This window comes from Solanum verrucosum, unplaced genomic scaffold, assembly GCF_900185275.1.
Source record: "Solanum verrucosum unplaced genomic scaffold, falcon-dt-bn FXZP01000220.1, whole genome shotgun sequence".
Lineage (NCBI taxonomy): Eukaryota > Viridiplantae > Streptophyta > Magnoliopsida > Solanales > Solanaceae > Solanum > Solanum verrucosum.
Window position 1 is genome coordinate 559,501 of NW_026020308.1, and position 14,728 is coordinate 574,228.

Genomic DNA, 14,728 nt, shown 5'->3' on the forward strand with positions numbered 1-14,728 from the left:
ACTAATCCTTTTCAGATTCTTGTAAGGGCCTACATATATAGGACTGAGCTTCTCTTTCTTGCCAAATCTCATCACCCCTTTCAAATGTGACACTTTCAAGAAAACCCAATCATCAACTTAGAACTCTAGTTTCCTTCTCCTTACATCTGTATAAGACTTCTGGCGACTCTGGGCTGTCTTAAGTCTATCTCTAATGAGTTGCACTTTCTCCATCGCATAAAGGACTAAGTTTGGCCCTATCAAGGCTGCTTCACCTACTTCAAACCAACCAACATGAGATCTACACCTACTCCCATACAATGCCTCATAAAGGGGCTATCTGAATGCTAGAATAGTAGCTATTATTGTAGGCGAACTCTATAAGAGGAAGGTGATCATCCCAACTACCCTTGAAGTCGATCACACAAGCTCTCAACATATCCTCTAAGGTTTGAATGGTACGGTCTGCCTGACCATCCGTCTGTGGATGAAATGTTGTGCTAAGATTAATCTGAGTACCAAGACCTTTCTGAAATGATTTACAGAAATAAGAGGTAAACTGAGGACCTCTATCTGAGATGATAGTAAAAGAAACCCCATGCAACTTGACTACCTCATTAATGTAAAGCTTAGCGTAGTCCTCTACCGAATCTGTAGTCCTGACCGCCAAAATGCGAGAAGACTTAGTGACTCGGTCAACTATCACCCAAATGGAGTCATGTTGTCTGCGAGTACGAGGTAAACCTGTGATGAAATCCATGTTGATCACTTCCCACTTCCAAGTAGGAATGTCGATCTCTTGAGTAATACCCCCTGGTTTCTAATGTTCTACCTTCACTTGCTGACAATTGGGGCACTTAGCCACAAAATCTACTATATCCGTTTTCATGCCATTCCACCAAAAGACTTCCAGCAGATCACGGTACATCTTAGTGGCGCCTGGATGAATAGAATACCTAGAGTTATGGGCATCTGCAAGAATCTGTTGACTCAACTCTCCCACATTAGGAACACATAATAGCGAAGCACACCATCTCCCCCTTGGGAGAATACCTCAACTCTCTGTTGATGGACTGCACCTTTGAGTTCAACCAATATCGGATCACTGTCTTGCTTTTCCTTAACCTCCACTACCAATGAAGATTCTGATCCATTTTGAACTGTCACACCACCATCTGATATGTTCATAAGAAGAACTCCTAAACGAGCAAGCCTGTGAACATCCTTTGCTAGTTCTTTTCTTTCTTCCTCAGCATGTGCTACACTACCCATAAATAGTCTGCTAAGGGCATCTGCTACTACATTTGCCTTACCAGGATGGTAATGCACACTCATGTTATAAACCTTGAGAAACTCAAGACATTTTCTCTGGCGAAGATTCAACTCTTTCTGGGTGAACACATATTGAAGGCTCTTATGGTCAGTGAATACATCTACATGAACACCATACAAGTAGTACCTCCAAATCTTGAGTGCAAACACCACTGTTGCAAGCTCGAGGTCATGAGTCAGATAGTTCTTCTCATGCACCTTAAGTTGTCTGGAAGCATAAACTATAACCTTACCTCGCTACATCAACACACAACCTCGGCTGACTCTGGATGCATCACAATAAATCACATAACCGTCTGAACCCTCTAGTAGAGTCAAAACAGGATATGTAGTCAACCTAGTTTTCAGTTCTGCGAAGCTCTTCTCACAATTATCTGACCACTGAAACTTGACCTTTTTTCTGAGTCAACTTAGTCAACGGAGAGGCTATGGATGAAAATCCTTCCACGAACCTTCTGTAATAACCAGCCAAACCCAAGAAAATTCTAATACCTGTAGGAGAGGTAGGTCTAGGCCATTGTTTCACTGCTTCTATTTTCTGGGAATCCACTCGGATCCCTTCGCTAGATACGATATGCCCAAGGAAAGCAACTGATTGTAACCATAACTTGCACTTGGTAAATTTAGCAAATAACTGGTGATCTTTGAGAGTTTGCAGGACAACCCTCAAATGACTCGCATGTTCTTCCCTATTCCTAGAGTAAATGAGGATATCATCAATAAAGATGATAACAAACAAGTCCAAGTACTACTTAAACACCCTGTTCATCAAATCCATGAAAGCTGCAAGAGCATTGGTTAGTCCAAATGACATAACTACAAATTCATAATGACCATACTGAGTTCTGAATGCCGTCTTCAGAATGTCACTATCTTTGACTTGGAGCTGATGATAACCCGATCTGAGGTCTATCTTTGGGAAATGACTAGCACCCTAAAGTTGGTCAAACAAGTCATTAATCATGGGGATATGGTACTTATTCTTGATTGTGACTTTGTTCAACTGCCTATAGTCAATGCACATCCTGAGAGAACCATCTTTCTTTTTCACAAACAACATTGGTGCACCCCATCGCAAAATACTAGATTTGATGAAGCCCTTATCTAGAAGGTCTTTCAACTGCTCTTTCAATTCTTTAAGCTCAGCTGGAGCCATTCTGTAAGGAGGAATAGAAATAGGCTGGGTATCTGGAAGGAGATCAATTCCAAAGTTGATTTCCCTTTCGGGAGGAACTCTGGGAAGATCTTGTAGAAACACTTCTGGAAACTCATTAACCCCTGGAATTGACTCAAGAGTTGGGGTCTCGAAGCTTGAATCCTTAACCCGAACTAGATGATAGAGATAACACTTAGAAATCATATTTCTTGCCTTAAGGTAAGAAATGAATCGACCCATAGGCGCTAAGCTACTACCCTTCCATTCTAAGATTGGTTCGTCTAGAAACTGAAAACTAACAATCCTAGTTCTACAATCGAGTGAGGCATAACAAGAATGTAACCAATCCATGCCTCGAATGATATCGAAGTCTACCATTTTTAACTCGACAAGATCTGCTGAGGTGACTTTCTGAGAGACTGTGACAGGGCAACTTGTCTAGCTATAACTGGGTCACCAACTGTAGTAGAGACAGAGAAAGGTTCTAAGAGAGTTTTTGGACTAACATCAAATTTAACTGCTATATAGGGAGTTACAAAGGAAAGAGTAGCCACTGGATCTAACAAAGCATAAGCATCGAGATCAAAGACTTGTGACGTACTAGTGACTACATCAGGAGAATCCTCCTGATCCTGGCGAGCCTGGAGAGCATAGAGCCTATTTTGGTGCTGACCACCACCTGTACCAGATGAGTTACCCTTTTGAGTCGAGCGACTTGTTGAGGCCGCTGAAGTTATGGACTGAGCTTTACCATTTCCTTCTGGACCCTGTTTAGAAGGACTAACCATCAATCTGTGACCAGACTGACCACACCCAAAGCATATTTCATTTCCTACAAGGCACTCTCCCGGGTGGTTCTTACCACACTTAGGGAAAGTTGGGTAGGTTTTGGTTCTTGAAACACTTCCCTGAGATTTAAAGCCTGATGCCCTACCTTTCTGATCTTGTCTGAACTTGGAGGACGGAACACTAGCTGATGAAGGTGCTGGAGCTGAAAATTTTTGTTGACCCTGCGAGCGATTTCCACCACCCGATTTCTGTCAAGAATAGTCATAATTCCCAGTCCTAGCCTTCTTGTTCTCCTTAGCCTGTTCCCTAAGCTTATCACTCTCAACCTACTGAGCATGAGTCATGAGCCTAGAGATGCTCATATTTTCCAGCAACATAGCATTTCTACACTCTGTCTTCACCAAGTTTGACACTCCATATAGGAACTTATTCATCAGATCCCTGGAATCAGCGACCATGTGAGGAGCATACTTGGAAAGTTGGATAAACTTTAGCCCATACTCTTGGACTGTCATGCTACATTGCCTTAAGTTCATAAATTCCTGAGCTTTCGCCTCCCTTAGCTCTTTTGGGAAAAACCTATCCAGGAAGGTCTCACTAAAGCAAACCCAAGTGATATGAGTTGCATCTGTACCCATGTTCTCTTTCCACTGAGTATACCAGATATGAGCCACATCCTTAAGTTGGTAAAATGTTAACTCAACCCGATCATTCCCAGTTACCTGCATCACTTCAAAGATTTTCTTAACCTCATCAATGAAATTCTGGGGATCCTCACCAATCTGCGATCTTAAGAACTCTGGCGGATTTATCCTAACAAAATATCGCACTCTAGCTGCAGCTGACCCAACATTTGCGTCTTCCGGAACTGGAACCCGCTGATTGTTCTGGTTGGCAACGCTCTGAGCCAACATCTGAATGACGTTCCGAAACTCTGCATTCTAAACTTCATGATCTGGGGCTGGAGGGGCTACGTTTGCATTCCTGGCATTCACATTCCTAGCGTTAGCTCTACAAGGAGGCATGATCACTGAAATATAGAACATCAAGTTAGAATGGAATTAGATCATACCTTATGCACGATAAGAGTAACAAGAAAATGAAGATTTTTCTAATACATTTTGTAGCCTCCCTCTCATTAGATGTGGTGCGCACTACACACCCATGAAAATGACTCTACCTAGTACGGCTTTTCAGACATCCTAGGAAACTTAAACCTAGTGCTCATATACCAAGTTTATCACTCCCAAAGCTACCCCGAGACGCGGACACGGGACCTAGGATCACAAGTGACCCCAAGCTAACTTTGTTGGCATAACCATGAGTATACTAAAGATAAACTGAGAAATAAAATTGATGTGGAAGCTAATAATAAGTGAATCTGAAATGATGGGGGATACCCATATACTAAAACTGAATATCAAAGCGGAGAGTTTAATACAAAAGGAATATCAAACTCAAATACTAAGTTGAATCTAATTATGTCTGAAAATAGCCTCTAACTGACTAGAAGTGTTGGGACATGCCCCAGCTAAGTCTAGAAAAACTGAAACTAAAACAATAAAAACTAAAAGATAACATGACTATTGTCCTCGAAGAATGAGGACTCACTACTGATGTTGCTGAACTGGGGACCAATCTAAGCGTGATCTAGATGCTGAGAATCTAAACATACATCACAAGAAGATATAACGCAAAGTATGCGTCAGTACTTGAAAGGTACTGAGCATGCAGGATATAGTAAAGCTGAAATAAACATATAATTGAACAAGCAATGAAGCAAGAGTATAATCTGAACATGATATAGATACTGAATACTGGGCTAACAGAATGCAATGAACAAATTTAGATATGCTGATGTTGAATACTGATTATATTGAAATGTGGTCAATGCAATGGAGTCTGACTGAACTATGAGAGCTACTAATAAGCGATAATAAAACCACATGAGCAAAATGTGGAGTCCAACGTATACGCCCCATCGAGATGACCCAATACACCCGGCCAAAGGTGTAGAGGCATGTTGGTGTGATCACTAAAATGATGCCCACAGAGGGGACTTACAACCTACGTAGCTCGTAGTTCTGGGACTATATGGGTGACTAACCCTAGTCCAACTCGGTATTATGCTACTCCCAATAGATTAAATGATTAACACATTATGACTGAATTTCTGTAATCTACTAGTAGCTCAAAACTGACATGCAAGCTGAGAATTTATATTAATATACTGATAATAACACATTCAAGACTGAGGCAAGTATATCTGAAATACTGAAATATCTGACCTAGCATGTGTAATTCAAGAACTACAGAAATACATAGCTAGGGTTTTGAAATTCATGCGAGAAACGAAGTAATAATATGATAATCTGATTTGGAATATGTAAATAACTAATTCATGATAATCTGCTAAAGTTCTAGAAACCTATGTTTAGTTAATAATAAGGAATCAAGAATCTCACTGAATTCTAGGGACCCAATGGGCGAAAGGAACCCACTACTGAAATCCCACATACCTGGTGACAAATTCCACGGAGAAATCTTTTGATTTCGGGGTTGGACCTGATGGAATCTTGTTGTGTTCTTGAACGAGGGTTCTTGACCAGTTTTCTTCTCTTACGCTCTAATTTTTTCTACGTTTGATTAATAATTTAACTTAGGTAAGTTCTAGTTATGTTTATGGGCTTAAACTGACTAAAACCTCATTATTTAGGGTCTAAACGACGTAGTTTAGGGGTCAAATGTGTAACATCCGGCAATGTGAAATAATTGAAGAGGCTTAGAATTGGAAATTTTCATTTTTTTGAAAGGATTCGAAAATCTGGAAAATTTTGGCTATGTATGGAAAAGGTGAGTTTTTGGCCAACTTTGATCAGTCGTAACTTCTAGCTCATGACGAGTTAGAAGTATTTCCATTTATGGTTGCATAGCCCTCGGAACGATCTTTCCAACGCCGCCGAGTTTGCTCAATTCCGAGTTCGTATGAGCGAGTTAGGGCCTTTGAAAGTTGGGCAGTTGACAAGGAAATCCGTCCGGGAATCATTAAGGGCATTTTGGTCTTTTCCCTAGCCTTTTATTTTGGTTATATAAATGTGTTAGGCTGATCATTTTGATCAGTTTTACCATTTTAAAAAGAAATGAGAGTGAGGGTTTTGAGAGAAGAAGAAGAGAAGAAGAAGAGAAGAAGAGAAGAAGATGAGATCAAGCAAGGAGATCATCGTGGATTTTCGTCGGGGGTGATCCCTATCAAGGTATGTGAGCTTTTAGTGGTGGGTGATCCTTTCCCCCACACACCTAGCCCCTTTTACTCATTAAGAAAGGTTTGGTTATGTTGTTAAAGTTGTTTGTTGTTGTTGTTGGAATTATTGTGGGTTGTGGAACATGATTGGATTGTGTTTTTGAGTGGTATTCTATTGAATGTTGAGGGATATTATGTTTCTAAGTGATTGGGGATGGAACCCTTGAGGTTAGAGGATTTAGAGTTGGAGACGTGAAGGAGAAAGTCGGGCAGCTTGCGAGGAGCACGTCCGCGTCGCGGACTTGTTCCCTCTATGAACAAAATCTGCTCCGCGTCGCGGACAGGACGCGGACTCCACTGTTTTCAGAATTTATGTTCGAAGATTTTCTTTAGTTTGGCTGTCCCAAATCATTCCTAAACACCATGAGGTCCTTCCAGATACCAAATCAAGTCCTTAAATCCATAATTCAATTCAAGAAAGTCGGGATCAAGTCAAGTGAAGTTAGAGCCAAGCTTAGAAGTTAAGCAAGTCAAAGCAAGTCCTTAAAGCTTTTCAAGAGTCGTTATTGAATGTCTGAATGTCGTTTCAAGTTTCAAGTTGAGTTAAGAGTTTCAAGTCGAGTCAAAAGCAAAGAGTTCAAGTAAAGTAAGGAGTAAAGAGTCGTGTCCATTTCTCCAAAGTTATTAGGGAACTATGTACTTCCCAAAGAAGTTTCTAAATGTTTTTACATTTAAGCAAGAAAGGAACCATGTTTTCCAAAAGAGCCTTTGGGCTAAGTTTTGAGTAATCGTCTCAATCAAAGAAAGAAGTTATTTTAAAAGCATGAGCCGAAGTATTTTTGGGAGTAGTATTGAGCACCGAATTGGGGACACGAGTTCATATTAACTCAAACTCTCCATAAAAACCATGCGCCAACATGGGACGTGACGTATCATTCTTTTTAGATGATCACGTAAGATTAGGCTAGTGGATCCACTAAGCAAAAGTAAGGTCCTATATCGATGGCAAGGTATATGATGGTCCTTTGGCAACGTGAGGTAAAACGTTGTATCATCACTAAGGCTCATAGTGGTGGTTGTCGGTTAAAGAACCTCCCACAAAAGCTGTATTATGTTTATAAAAGAAAAGTTGAGTTGTTATCATTGTATCCTTAACGATCTAAGTTGTTTACATTCTTTTACAAGCTTTATATGTATGGCTTGTGTCTTATTGCTTTACTTTGAGTCCAGTCATTTATATGAGTTGTTCAGAGTCAAGGTAAGTGATCTCTTGTTCTCCTTTCAAGCTTAAGTTGTGGTTCAGCTTTTCCAGCTCACATATTCGTACATTCCATGTACTGATGCCAGTTGGCCTGCATCGTCTTATGATGTAGATACAGGTACCCCGGATTAACATCATGCACGTCGTTGATCCAGCTGAGCACTCCAGAGTCTGTGGTGAGCCTCCTTGTATTCCGAAGGACTCAATTATTTTGTGTACTTAGTCTTGTTCTATTAGGATGTTGCGGGGTCTGTCCCCACATCCATCTCAGTATATTAGAGGCTTCAATAGACAGTCAGACAGTCAGTCAGTCAGTTAGTTTTGAGTCTCTCATCCATGTATATATATATATGTAAATATTCTATTTTGAGGCTCGAGTTGCCCTTTGGGCCATATTTTTTTTATTAGTTAAGTTGTTTATGTCTTTGCATGACGTTGAGTTATTCTGTTGAGTTAGGTTTCCGTTGAGTTAAGAAAGCCAGGCCAAGGGTTCGCCTGGGCCAGCAATGGTCTCCAGGTGCCGGTCCCGCCCAGGGTGTAGGCTCGGGGAGTGACAAACTTGGTATCAAAGCACATAGTTCAAGAGTCCTAGGGTGTTTATGAAGCCGTGTCTGTAGAGTCCTAGTTATCGGTGTGAAGCGCGCCACATCTATAATTGGGAGGCTACAACATTTAGGAAGGTTTCCCATTTTTTTTCATACTCATCTCGTGCGCTAGAGTTGATCTCTAAAGAGTTTCCTTTTAATCCGTGCTTGCGCGTGTTTTCAGATAGTCATGCCTCCACGAAGAGTTGGTAGAGGGCGTCTTCCTAGACGCTATGTTGATGAGCAAGAGTTACCCTATGCACCGGGAGTGCAAGATCGAGGGGAAGTTTCTAATGCCGAGTTCAGAGAGGCAATTAGGATGTTGAGTCAAGCGGTAGCCAATCAGGTGGGTCAGCAAATGGGAGTTCGACATGAAGGAGCTGACACTTCAAGGATCCGTGAGTTCTTGGGGATGAATCCTCCGAGTTTCATGGGATCAAGCACTACTGAGGACCCAGAGAACTTCATTGAGGAGTTGAAGAGGATTTTTGATGTAATGCATGTAGCAGACACTGAGCGGGTTGAACTAGCTGCATATCAGCTGAAGGATGTTGCTAGAACATGGTTTGACCAGTGGAAAGGGGGTAGAGTTGAGAATGCACCATCGGCGAGTTGGGCCGATTTTGAGGAAGCTTTCTTGGGGCATTTCTTTCCTCGAGAATTGAGAGAGGCCAAGGTACGTGAGTTCCTTACCCTTAAGCAGGAGTCCTTGAGTGTTTGCGAGTACAGTCTGAAGTTCACCCAACTTTCCCGCTATGCTCCGGAGATGGTTGCGGACATGAGGAATAGAATGAGCTTGTTTGTTGCTGGGCTGTCTCGGTTGTCCAGTAAGGAAGGTAGGGCTGCGATGCTTATCGGGGACATGGACATATCCAGACTAATGGTCTATGTACAGTAGGTTGAGGAAGAGAAGCTGAGGGATAGGGAAGAGTTCAGGAGTAAGAGAGCCAAGACCGGTAATGAGCCTGGGCAGCATAAAGGTAATGTGAATCGTCCGTCCTTCCAAGAAAGGCAAAAGGGACCTGCTGCATCATCTGTTAGCGCACCCGCACCAAGGTACAGAGGTGGTCATAATGGCCAGAATTCGAAGGACTTCAAGGCTAGACCAGTACAGTCCTCAGGTAGTGTGGCACAAAGAAGCAGTTTGTTTCCTACATGTGCTAGGTGTGGTAGAACCCACCCGGGCAAATGTCGTGATGGCCAGACAGGATGTTTTAAGTGTGGGCAAGAGGGTCACTTCGTGAAGGAGTGCCCTAAGAATAATCAAGGTAGTGGAAGTTTGGGTAGTAGGACCCAATCTTCATCAGTTGCTCCCCAGACAGGATGGCACCTAGAGGAGCTACTTCTAGTACCGGTGGAGGAGCAAATCGCCTTTATGCTATCACCAGTCGCCATGAGCAAGAGAACTCTCCGAATGTTGTCACTGGTATGATCAAAGTCTTTGCTTTTGATGTATATGCTTTGTTAGATCCAGGAGCAAGTTTATCTTTTGTAACTCCTTATGTTGCGAATAAGTTTGATGTTCTTCCTGAAAGACTTGGTGAACCCTTTTGTGTCTCTACACCTGTTGGGGAATCTATTCTAGCTGAAAGAGTTTATCGTGATTGTCCTGTTTCTATCAATCACAAGAGCACCATGGTTGATTTGATTGAGTTAGACATGGTAGATTTCGATGTCATTTTAGGTATGGATTGGCTTCATGCTTGTTATGCATCGATAGATTGTAGAACTCGAGTGGTCAAGTTTCAGTTTCCGAGTGAGCCAATCTTAGAGTGGAGTAGTAGTTCAGCAGCGCCCAAGGGTCGTTTTATTTCGTACCTTAAGGCAAGAAAGTTAGTTTCAAAGGGTTGTATCTATCACTTAGTCCGAGTTCATGACTCTAGTGTTGAGATACCTTATTTTCAGTCGGTTCCTATAGTAAGAGAGTTTCCAAAAGTTTTTCCTGATGACCTACCCGGAATTCCTCCCGAGAGAGAAATAGATTTCGGCATAGATCTCATACCAGATACTCGTCCTATCTCTATTCCGCCGTATAGAATGGCACCAGCAGAGTTGAAAGAGTTGAAAGAGCAGTTGAAAGATCTTCTAGAGAAGGGTTTCATTAGACCGAGTGTCTCACCTTGGGGTGCTCCGGTTTTGTTTGTGAGGAAGAAAGATGGTTCCCTTAGGATGTGTATAGATTACCGCCAGTTGAATAAGGTTACCATCAAGAATAAGTACCCTCTTCCGAGGATTGATGATCTTTTCGATCAGCTTCAGGGTGCCACTTGTTTTTCGAAGATTGACCTCAGATCAGGTTATCACCAGTTAAGAGTAAGGGAACGTGATATTCCAAAGACAGCTTTCAGAACCAGATACGGTCATTATGAGTTTTTAGTCATGTCTTTTGGTTTGACCAATGCGCCGGCTGCTTTCATGGACCTGATGAATAGAGTCTTCAAACCTTATTTAGATATGTTTGTTATTATCTTTATTGATGACATACTAATCTATTCAAGGAATGAAGAAGATCATGCTAACCATCTTAGAATAGTTCTTCAGACTTTGAAAGACAAGGAGTTGTATGCCAAGTTCTCTAAGTGTGAGTTTTGGCTTAAGTCTGTGGCGTTCCTAGGTCATATCGTGTCCGGTGATGGAATTAAAGTTGATACTCAGAAAATTGAGGCTGTGCAGAATTGGCCTAGACCCACATCTCCAACTGAAATTAGGAGTTTCTTGGGTTTAGCTAGTTATTATAGAAGGTTTGTTGAGGGGTTCTCGTCTATTGCATCTCCTTTGACAAAGTTGACTCAGAAGGCCGCGAAATTTCAATGGTCTGAAGCTTGTGAGAAAAGCTTTCAGGAATTGAAGAAGAGATTGATTACGACTCCAGTTTTGACACTACCAGAAGGTACTCAAGGTTTTATGGTGTATTGTGATGCATCTAGAGTTGGTTTGGGTTGTGTCTTAATGCAGAATGGCAAAGTTATCGCTTATGCCTCTAGACAGTTGAAGGTTCATGAGAAGAACTACCCAACCCATGATTAGAGCTAGCTGCTGTAGTATTTGCTTTGAAGTTATGGTGTCACTACTTGTATAGTGTGCATGTCGACATATTCACTGATCACAAGAGCCTTCAATATGTGCTTACTCAGAAAGAGCTTAATCTCAGACAGAGGAGGTGGTTAGAGTTACTCAAGGATTATGACCTGAGTATTCTTTACCATCCAGGTAAGGCTAATGTTGTTGCTGATTCTTTGAGCAGGTTGTCTATGGGTAGCACCGCCCATATTGAAGAAGGAAGGAGAGAGTTGGCAAAAGATGTGCACAGACTGGTATGTCTGGGAGTCAGATTTACAGATTTCGCAGAAGGAGGAATTGCGGTGACGAGCAAGGCCGAGTCATCGTTGATGTCAGAAGTGAAAGAGAAGCAAGATCAAGATCCCATTTTGCTTGAGTTGAAGGCAAATGTTCAAAAGCAAAGAGTATTAGCATTTGAACAAGGGGGAGATGGCGTTTTGAGATATCAAAGTAGATTGTGTGTACCTATGGTAGATGGACTCCAAGAAAGGGTTATGGAGGAAGCTCATAGCTCCAGATATTCCGTTCATCCGGGTTCCACGAAGATGTACCGTGACTTGAGAGAATTTTATTGGTGGAATAGCATGAAGAAGGGCATTGCAGAGTTCGTTGCTAAGTGTCCAAATTGCCAACAAGTGAAAGTTGAACACCAAAGGCCCGGTGGTTTGGTTCAGAATATAGAGCTTCCGGAATGGAAGTGGGAGATGATCAATATGGATTTCATCACAGGGTTGCCAAGGTCTCGCAGACAGCATGATTCTATTTGGGTGATTGTCGACAGAATGACAAAGTCAGCCCATTTTCTACCGGTAAAGACTACCCATTCGGCAGAAGATTATGCCAAGTTGTACATTCAAGAGATAGTGAGACTTCATGGAGTGCCAATCTCCATTATTTCAGATAGAGGTGCACAGTTTACTGCACAGTTCTGGAAATCTTTTCAGAAGGGTTCAGATTTTAGATCGCCAAGTTCGTAGGTTGAGAACGAAAGATGTGGCATCAGTCAAGGTCCTTTGGAGGAACCAATTTTGTTGAGGAAGCCACTTGGGAAGCCGAAGAAGACATGAAGAAGAGATATCCTCATCTTTTTGAATCCGGAGGGAATGCGGATTAAGGTATTAATTTCCTTCTTAGTGCTCTTTAATATATAATGGGCATGTTGTTGTTGTTGTTGTTGTTTGCATGATTGCTTGTTGGGTGTTTGAGTTTGATGTTACACCCTTAGTTTTGTAAAAGTAACCTCATTCGAGGACGAATGTTCCCAAGGGGTCAAATGTGTAACATCCGGCAATGTGAAATAATTGAAGAGGCTGCTTAGAATTGGAAATTTTCATTTTTTTGAAAGGATTCGAAAATCTGGAAAATTTTGGCTAAGTATGGAAAAGGTGAGTTTTTGGCCAACTTTGATCAGTCGTAACTTCTAGCTCATGACGAGTTAGAAGTATTTCCATTTATGGTTGCATAGCCCTCGGAACGATCTTTCCAACGCCACCGAGTTTGCTCAATTCCGAGTTCGTATGAGCGAGTTAGGGCCTTTGAAAGTTGGGCAGTTGACAAGGAAATCCGTCCGGGAATCATTAAGGGCATTTTGGTCTTTTCCCTAGCCTTTTATTTTGGTTATATAAATGTGTTAGGCTGATCATTTTGATCAGTTTTACCATTTTAAAAAGAAATGAGAGTGAGGGTTTTGAGAGAAGAAGAAGAGAAGAAGAAGAGAAGAAGAGAAGAAGATGAGATCAAGCAAGGAGATCATCGTGGATTTTCGTCGGGGGTGATCCCTATCAAGGTATGTGAGCTTTTAGTGGTGGGTGATCCTTTCCCCCACACACCTAGCCCCTTTTACTCATTAAGAAAGGTTTGGTTATGTTGTTAAAGTTGTTTGTTGTTGTTGTTGGAATTATTGTGGGTTGTGGAACATGATTGGATTGTGTTTTTGAGTGGTATTCTATTGAATGTTGAGGGATATTATGTTTCTAAGTGATTGGGGATGGAACCCTTGAGGTTAGAGGATTTAGAGTTGGAGACGTGAAGGAGAAAGTCGGGCAGCTTGCGAGGAGCACGTCCGCGTCGCGGACTTGTTCCCTCTATGAACAAAATCTGCTCCGCGTCGCGGACAGGACGCGGACTCCACTGTTTTCAGAATTTATGTTCGAAGATTTTCTTTAGTTTGGCTGTCCCAAATCATTCCTAAACACCATGAGGTCCTTCCAGATACCAAATCAAGTCCTTAAATCCATAATTCAATTCAAGAAAGTCGAGATCAAGTCAAGTGAAGTTAGAGCCAAGCTTAGAAGTTAAGCAAGTCAAAGCAAGTCCTTAAAGCTTTTCAAGAGTCGTTATTGAATGTCTGAATGTCGTTTCAAGTTTCAAGTTGAGTTAAGAGTTTCAAGTCGAGTCAAAAGCAAAGAGTTCAAGTAAAGTAAGGAGTAAAGAGTCGTGTCCATTTCTCCAAAGTTATTAGGGAACTATGTACTTCCCAAAGAAGTTTCTAAATGTTTTTACATTTAAGCAAGAAAGGAACCATGTTTTCCAAAAGAGCCTTTGGGCTAAGTTTTGAGTAATCGTCTCAATCAAAGAAAGAAGTTATTTTAAAAGCATGAGCCGAAGTATTTTTGGGAGTAGTATTGAGCACCGAATTGGGGACACGAGTTCATATTAACTCAAATTCTCCATAAAAACCATGCGCCAACATGGGACGTGACGTATCATTCTTTTTAGATGATCATGTAAGATTAGGCTAGTGGATCCACTAAGCAAAAGTAAGGTCCTACATCGATGGCAAGGTATAGGATGGTCCTTTGGCAACGTGAGGTAAAACGTTGTATCATCACTAAGGCTCATAGTGGTGGTTGTCGGTTAAAGAACCTCCCACAAAAGCTGTATTATGTTTATAAAAGAAAAGTTGAGTTGTTATCATTGTATCCTTAACGATCTAAGTTGTTTACATTCTTTTACAAGCTTTATATGTATGGCTTGTGTCTTATTGCTTTACTTTGAGTCCAGTCATTTATATGAGTTGTTCAGAGTCAAGGTAAGTGATCTCTTTTTCTCCTTTCAAGCTTAAGTTGTGGTTCAGCTTTTCCAGCTCACATATTCGTACATTTCATGTACTGATGCCAGTTGGCCTGCATCGTCTTATGATGCAGATACAGGTACCCCGAATCAGCATCCTGCACGTCGTTGATCCAGCTGAGCACTCCAGAGTCTGTGGTGAGCCTCCTTGTATTCCAAAGGACTCAATTATTTTGTGTACTTAGTCTTGTTCTATTAGGATGTTGCGGGGTCTGTCCCCATATCCATCTCAGTATATTAGAGGCTTCAATAGA

The 14,728-nt window shown here is 41.6% G+C and overlaps 1 protein-coding gene across 1 annotated transcript in view; it reads right to left on the reverse strand.

The window, feature by feature from the left end:
• Positions 1 to 12,366, reverse strand: part of LOC125835132 (DExH-box ATP-dependent RNA helicase DExH11) — a 130,419-nt gene extending 118,053 nt beyond the window's left edge. The window contains exon 1 of the mRNA XM_049514271.1: positions 12,362 to 12,366. The gene's annotated coding sequence lies outside the window, so the exon portion shown is untranslated. The remainder of the gene's footprint in view (positions 1 to 12,361) is intronic.
• Positions 12,367 to 14,728: the final 2,362 nt, after the last annotated feature.